Below are 8,386 nucleotides of genomic sequence, written 5' to 3'. Positions count from 1 at the left end.
TTTATTCAAAGATAAAGGCAAAGCCACCACAATGAATCCAAGAGTTCTTTTCACTAAGGTCTATACACTCCTTTACATGTTTCGGATTGTCCTTGGGATGATGTTGCTATGGATTTCATTGTGGGATTGCCTAGAACACACAGGGGCAAGGATTTTATAATGGTTGGCATTGATTGACTTTCTAAAATGGCACATTTTATTGCTTGTCATCAAACGGATGATGCTTTTAAAGTTGCTGATTTGTATTGCAAGGAGATAATTCGTCTCCATGGTATGTCTACAACTATTGTAAATGATAGGGATACTAAATTCATGAGCTACTTTTGAAAGACTTGTGGAAGCTACTTGGTACTAAGCTATGTTTTAGCACATCAAATCACCCTCAAATCGATGGGCAAACTAAAGTTACAATTTGCACTTTGGGCACCTTACTTCGAGGGCTAGTTAGCAAAAGTACCAGGGATTGGGATATGAAGCTTTCCTATGCTGAATTTGCTTAAAATAGGTCACCTACATATGCCACGAAATGTTCCCCATTCGAGGTTGTGTATGGTGATAATCCTAGGGTGCTTATTGACCTTATTCCTTTCCCTAATGATGAAGTTTACCATGTTGATGCTAAGGAAAAGGCACAAGCAATCCTTAAGCTTCATTCACAAGTAAAAGCTAGGATTTAGAAGGTGAACGCAAGGTACCAACAAATGGCTAACAAGTACAGAACGCAACATGTTTTCAAGGTTGGTGATTTGGTTTGGTTACACTTAAGGAAGGATATATTTCCTGGCCTTCGCAAGAATAAACTCATGCCATGTTCAGATGGTCCATTTAAAATTATGGAGAAGGTTAATGATAATGCCTTCAAGCTTGACTTGCCTGGAGACTATAACGTGAGTTCCACTATTAACGTGGGCAATTTGGCTCCTTATATCCATGACGATGATATGGCTCAATTGAGGTTAATTGTTTTCAAAGAAGAGGAGGATGATGCAGGACTAGTTAATGCATGTTTACTAACTCTTATTCATAAGAATGTTTCAGTCGACCTTGGCTCATGATATACATGGAGGACTCGTCATGGGAATGACTTCCAAGGTGGTAGCATGTTTGCTAACCAATTTAGGTAGCATGGAGTAGGCATGTGCATGACATGCTTATGGGAGTTCTAGTTCTGTTAGAGCTCAAACTATCTTTATTGCTTTATAGTTCTATTTGTGTTAGGAGTCATGGTTTTGCCTACGTTCTTAAAACGATGGATTTTACATGATTCAAAAGTATTAGGAGTCAAGGATTTAGGTACTTGTCCTAAGCCTATTAGGGTTTGCGTTTTCTTTCTTATAAATAGCATAGGTTGTTCGATTCTTTGCATAGAGTGAATGAATAAAAGTTCTGTGAGTTTTATTAAAAACTTAAAGTTTGCAAACACAAACAATCTTGATTGCTGGTGGCTTTGCCTTTACGCATCTGATATGATTTCGCTAACGAAATTTTTGCTTAGCTTTGAATAACCTTCACTCAGTTAATCTCCACCAAGGGTTCTAATTCACTTTTAGGGCTTCACTCACCATAAACTTGAATTAGGAATTGATTTGAGATTGGTTTATTATCTTCATTCACTAACTCACGCAAATCTCGCTTAGTTTTAGGTTTCACTTGCCTAAATCTAAGGTTCTTTTATTTAGATTCACTCTCTAAAAACAATGAAATCTAGGAATTAAGTACGTCCAAAATTAGTCATAAACTTACGTTTAATCTTTAAACAAAAAAAAAAAAAAAAAAAACAACTCCCCGTTATTCATATGACCGAAATCTATATATATATATATATATATGTTACAAGATTGCTAAACCTATTAAAACTAGTAAAGCTTAAAGGAGAAAGATAAATAACTAACTAACTTATCTACTAACAAACTTATCTATCTTTATCTTAAAAGGATAAAGATAAATAACAACCTAACTAATCTATCTAATTCACACGCCTATTTTAAGATAAACATAAAAATAAGACTCCTAATTAGACTCAATGACAAAGGAATTAGACTCCTAAGTATAATATGATTCCTTCATCACTTAAACACAAATTAAAATAAAGTCCTAATGTTACTGAAACTCTAAACAAATTATAAATTAAATCCTAAATTACATAGAATTCTAACAGAACTAAAACTCTACATAACTAATACTTCTAATTCACATCATATACTAAGCTATTCACATCAGAATCAAAATTCTTAGTTTGTTTATTGTGGTGGCTTTGCCTTTATCGTTGAGCTTCTAAGAGTTATCTTAGTTTCTTGATTTGTTAGAACATCTTACTATATAACACACGTTCTTCCGCAATTCTAATATAATCTACATAGATTAAATACATCAATAAAGCATCGCCTAATCTAGGCATGTGAAACCTATACTTCACAGTTATGTTGTTCAAGGCCCTACTATATCAATGCACATCCTCCATGTACCATCTTTCTTTGGCATAACCAAGGCTGGAACAGCATAAGGACTCATTCTTTCTCTAACATATCCTCTCTCAACCAACTCTTCAATTCGTGTTTGTAACTCCTTGGAAGCACTTGGATCACACCTATAAGTTGGCTTGTTAAGCAAAGGAGCTCCCTAAACTAGATCACTAGCATGCTCAATTTCCCTCAAAGGTGCCAGCCCTTGTGGAAGCTATTTCGGAAATACATCTCTAAATTATTCCATGAGTGTATCAAGTAATGAATTACTTGTCTTCATTTCACAAGTAACAACATGTCTCACAAACAAGGCATAGCAGACACCTTCTTCTTCAACTTCCCTTTCGAACTCTTTGCACGAAAGTGGCACACTAGATGTCTTCCTTTCTTTCTTGTGAACCACGACACTAGGAGCCAAAGGATGCAATCTAATCCTCTTTGAACCAACCAAAATAGAATTGGAATCTCCCTCATGAATCACTTTACTATCAAATTTCCATGGCCTCCCAAGTAAGACATGACAAGCACTCATAGGAAGCACATCACACCATAACTCATCTTTGTCGCTTCCTATGAAGAAAGAAAGTAGTGCTTGCTTCTTCACCCTAAGTCCCGTGTCATCAAGGCAACTTAATTTATAAGGGTGTGGATGATCCCTCATAACAAGACTCAACTTACTGACTAGCTCTGCCGCCACTATATTAGGGCACGAACCACTATCAATTATCATGTTATAAGTGTTTTCGCCCACCTTGCAACGAGTATGGAACAAGTTCTCCCTTTGTTATTTGCTTGGAATGCAATTAACATGTAAAACCCTCCTAACAACACCAATTAATGAGTTTACTATCATCTTCGGCATATGCATCTTCTTCACTATACTCACCGTGCTCTTCCTCTAGTGGCGCGAATTCATACAACTCTTCTTCTTCATTCAAGGATATGTATCGCCTCATAGTAAGAGCTTTCCTGGTTGGAAAATTACTAGCAATATGTCCTCTTCCTTGACACTTGAAGCACTTTATGTTTTCTTCAAACTTCTCTCTAGGCACGAACAACTTTTGTTTCTCCACTTTTTTATCTTCTTTCGATGCATTGTCTTTCTTAAACCCTTCATTGTTCTTATTAGAAGATGAATAATGTTGTATAATATGAGCACTATAAGAGGGGGGTGAATTATAGTGAGAGAATAAGCTATACTTTTTGCGGAATTAAAAGTAAACTTGGGAACAAACAATGGGAACACGAGAGATTTAGCGAGGAAAAACTTCCTAGGCCTAGTAGGAAGAAACAACCTCGACCACAAGGGATTTTAAACAACTTTCCACTATAATAGGCCAAAACAACTCTGATTACAACCTATTACTTTTCTCTCGATTCTCAACTTAAGTCACTCAACTCAAGTTCCCAACGACAGTTCCCAACAACTGACGTTTCTCTCAAACTTCACTCGAAGTTCCTTTCTCTTTCTCTTTCTCTTGCTTCACTCAAAGCTTTCTCACACTTACAAGAGTTCACTCAAACCCTTTTTTCTCAAAAATCACTTTGTAAAATAATGGAAGAGTAATAAACTCGATTAATGTAAGTATGAATTCTCTTAAGGAAAAGGCACTGACACTTTAGATAACTTAAGACAAATTAACTAAGTCAGACACAATTTGCTCAAATGAATTAGGCGCCTATTTATAGACAATTAAGACAAGACATGTTTCCACTAATTAGACCATTATCACATGTCTCCATGATGTTTAATTAATTAATTAAATTAAATTAATTATTCCATGTCATGTAAAGCATCCACTAATCCACTACTTCACTTCATAGAAGCAGTAACAATTACGTGGTTTTCAAACTTGGAGATAATTAAACTTATTTAATTTAATTAAATACTTGGAGGATAATTAACTTAAGCCACTAAATCCACTAACTACATAAAACGTGTAGCAGTAATTTAGGCGTGAATCTAGATTTTAGGAAATAAATAAATAAAATCTTTAGCTAGTTTTTAGGAAAATATCTTTTTCAAAATCTTTTATAAAACCGGAAAAAAGTTTTTATATTTAAAAATCCGAAACATTTAAAACCGGAAATATTAATTTTCGAAAACTAAATCTTTTAAATAAAATATAAAAGATAAAATAATATTTAAAAAGATAATATTTGAAAATCAGTTAATTTAAAATCAGAAAATCTTTTAAAATCTTTTCCTAACAAACTTAAATAACTTCCTAAAATATGGATCTTAGTCAAAATATCCCTAAAAACTCTAACAACTATATTGGGACACAATTTCACTTAGGCGCACAATATTAGATCACTTAGAGTTCCTAAATTAGTTTTAAGTCTTGTTCCCTAATTTAAGTCTTGTTCCTAACCTTGTTCCTATAGTGCCAGGTCTGTTCCTTTCATGGGAACAGAACCAAGTTCCTTTGAGAATTCACCACGAACTTAATAAAGCTTTTACTCAACCTTAACAAGAAGATTAATAAATACCCTAATGTATTCTAATCTTCATTCCATGCTTGATTCTTCATCTTCGAACATCTTTACTTCGATCTTGATTAATTCTCCGCTTTAATCTTCAATCAAGTATTCTCTTAGCTCGAGCATGAATTACCTTGCAAAACATAAATAAAATATACTATGTCTTTTGTGGTTAGGTCATCTTCAAAACTCAAGGGTCAACAATTTCCCCCTTTTTGAAGATGCAACAAAAGGCATATACTAAAAATAATACACATAAGTCATATAAAACAATTTTAACAAAGTATGTAACCAAGTTAAATTAAGTATTATAGACTCGTTATTTTATTTTGTAAAGTCGAAATATGAGAACATAATTCATGACAAAAAAAATTTACTCTGATTGCCTTATCTTTCCCCCTTTGGCATCTTCAAAAACATAGTCCACGATTTCAAAAGATGAATATTATTCTAACAAACATCACACCACCAAACTTGTAAGAAAATTGGTTAGTATAAGCAAATAAAGCATTCAACTCTCAAAAACCGCAATCCAAGAATATTAGCCATTCATTTAGACGCACACATGCAAAAAGATCAAACTTAGAATTAGCAAATAAAAGTTCCATTGTAGCATGATTAAAGGAGAAGGATAGAAAAGACAAATATTAAACAAAGTTCATGTTCCCACACAAAAACAAACTAAACTATAAAAGTTTATGATTTAGGAGAGGGAGGTTGTTCTACTTCTTCCACCACATCATGAAGCTTTGCCATCACTTCTTGATGATTTTCGGCCAATGTATCATTTCCCTTGAGCACAATGTCTTCCAACTTCAACAATCTAGAGTTCATTGCTTGAATGGAGGAAGAAAGTTCACCAAGCCGAGCCATATCTCTTGTTGTCCTCCAAGGCTTTGTCAACTTTGTGCATAACCCCTTTTACCAACCCATTTAAATCCTTAGCTTCCGTAGCAAACTCCATCATTGCTTCCGAATGACCCATAACCAAGGAAAACAAAGAATGAGCTAGAGTATATGTAGAACCAATGGTAGGATTTTGAGAAGAAAGGGAGCTTGAGAAGGATTGGGTGCTGTTTGTTCCTTAGGTTTGGGAACAGCAGGTTGTTCCTCTGGAATGGGAACACCTATTTTCTTAGCTTTAGGAACAGAACAGGAGGGTTTTGAGGTAGAGGGAGGGATAGGATCATTTTGTGGTGCTAGGGTAGAGGGTGAGGCAGATTTTTGTGGAGATGGAGGAAAAGGAGGATTGGTTTCCATGGGAACAGGAGTCGGTTCCCTAGAAGGAGGTAGGTTAGATTCATAATCTTCCCTATCAATCACCTTAACTTCATCTTCCTCAAAACTTTCCTCGGCATCAAGCAAGGAAAATTAAGCACTTTCATTTTTGAACCTTTGACTAGCTCTAGTGCTTTTACAACCGGTTTCACCACCTCATCAACCACCTTCTTCCCTTTTCTTAGCTTTCTTCTTTTCTTTTTCATTTTCTTTTCTTTTTATTTTTCTTTTCTTTTTTTTTTCCTTTTCATTTTTCTTCTCTTCAACTTCTTTTTCTTCTTCTTCTTCCACTTCATCATCCACATCATCATCCTCATCATCATCAAGTTAGCCTCCCTTATAACTTCTCCATTCACAACACAAACATTCAAGTTATTCAAGGCACGCACATTCAACATATTTCCCGTAGATACACCAATGGACTGAGTTCCCGAAATTTTCACATTAAACTTAAGTAGAATTTCGGTTACTAAAGCTCCATATCCAACAACAAATCCATTTTCAATGCAATGACTCATGTGTTGAATCATTAAAGAGGGAAAGTTTATGTGTTTGTGAGGCTAAACAATGAATATAAATTAATCCAACATGCTAACTTGAGCACGTTTGGAAGACGAGGCAATAAAGCTTTCTTAGGATGTGAAAAAAATTTTGTGTAGGGAAAGAAGATTATGATCAAGAAATGTTTTTCCCTTTTGACCACCATATTAACAATCAATTGATCAAAAGAGATATCCGAAAATGGTATAGGACCACGTTGTTTCTTGAAATAAACATCGTTCCTCTCACGGGAACACCAAGCAATTTACCCAAATTTTAGCATTAAAATCTATTTGAGTTCCTTTACCAAGTGGAACAATTTCCTTCTTCATCCATGGAAAAGTTTTCACAAAATTCATCCATAATTTAGGAATCAAACTATTTCCATAACATTTCACAAAAGATTTCCCAACCTTGAAACTTAATCATATTGAGCAATTGACGAAATTTACTCTTTTCACCAAGAAACATCAATAAAAAGTCCATGACATACCTAGTGCCGTGGATTTTTTCGAAGCAACTTGTGTTCCTCTCTCGGGAACATCTGATTCCCCCTCACTTGTTGCATGTGCTTCTTCAACCTCCATTTCAACCGTTCTTCTTCATTTTCTTCCTTTTCCTTAGAATTCTTGATGAAGAATTGGGAGAATATCCATGGGTGTGGTGATTCAATTTTAGTAGGAGGAAGGAGAGGGTTTTTCGGCTTTGTGGGAGGAGAGAGAGTGAGAATGTTTTTGGGTTCATATTTTGTGGAGTTTTTGGTTTTATGAGAAGGAAAGAAAAAATTTTGTTTTGTTTAAGGAAAGAATAAATATAATAAACCGTGTATGTACACGTTTTTGAAAAAAAAATCTTCTAACTAAAAAAAATATCTTCAACTAACTTGAGAGATATAAGGAAAAAAATCAGATTTTTAGGAAATAAAATCTGAACAGAATATTTTTGGATTTTCGAATTTTGAAAGAAAAAAAACTAACTAAACGCTGGGAACAACGTTTGGGAACATGAATGGAAACAAGAAATTTTGCTACTTTGGAACTCCATTAATTCTTTTAATCCTTTGTCATCACTTAAGGCATAGAATTGTCTTATGAACAATAAGGGGAATATTATTGGACATTGGTGAGCAGTTTTCAGACATTTTTACTTATACAATGAAATAATCATATAAGAATTGTGATGTATTTAAGCAAATAAAAACATCGAATATGCACATCCAGACATAATGCCAAAGAATTAACACAAAGGGGAATATTGTAGCAATCATTTCAACTTGATTAAGCCAAGTTCAAGTCTCAATTTCTCAAACCTATCTCTATTTAAGGGCTTTGTCAAAATGTCTGCAATTTGACGTTCAGTCTCACAGAATTCCATTTTAATAAGACCCTTTTCAACATTATCTTTCAGAAAGTGATGCCTAATATGGATGTGTTTGACTCTTGAATGATGCACGGGATCTTTAGAAATACTAATAGCACTAGTATTATCACAATAGATGGGAACACATTCAAAGTAATTCCATAGTCACGTAGTTGTTGTTTTATCCATAGCATTTGGGAACAACATGCTGCTGCTGCAACATATTCAGCCTCGCTGTAGATAAAGCAACTGTGTTTTGCTTC

Source organism: Beta vulgaris, chromosome 9 (assembly GCF_026745355.1).
Source record: "Beta vulgaris subsp. vulgaris cultivar EL10 chromosome 9, EL10.2, whole genome shotgun sequence".
NCBI classification, from domain to species: domain Eukaryota; kingdom Viridiplantae; phylum Streptophyta; class Magnoliopsida; order Caryophyllales; family Amaranthaceae; genus Beta; species Beta vulgaris.
The sequence above is the reverse complement of the archived record's forward strand: the minus strand, read 5'-3'. Positions refer to the sequence as shown.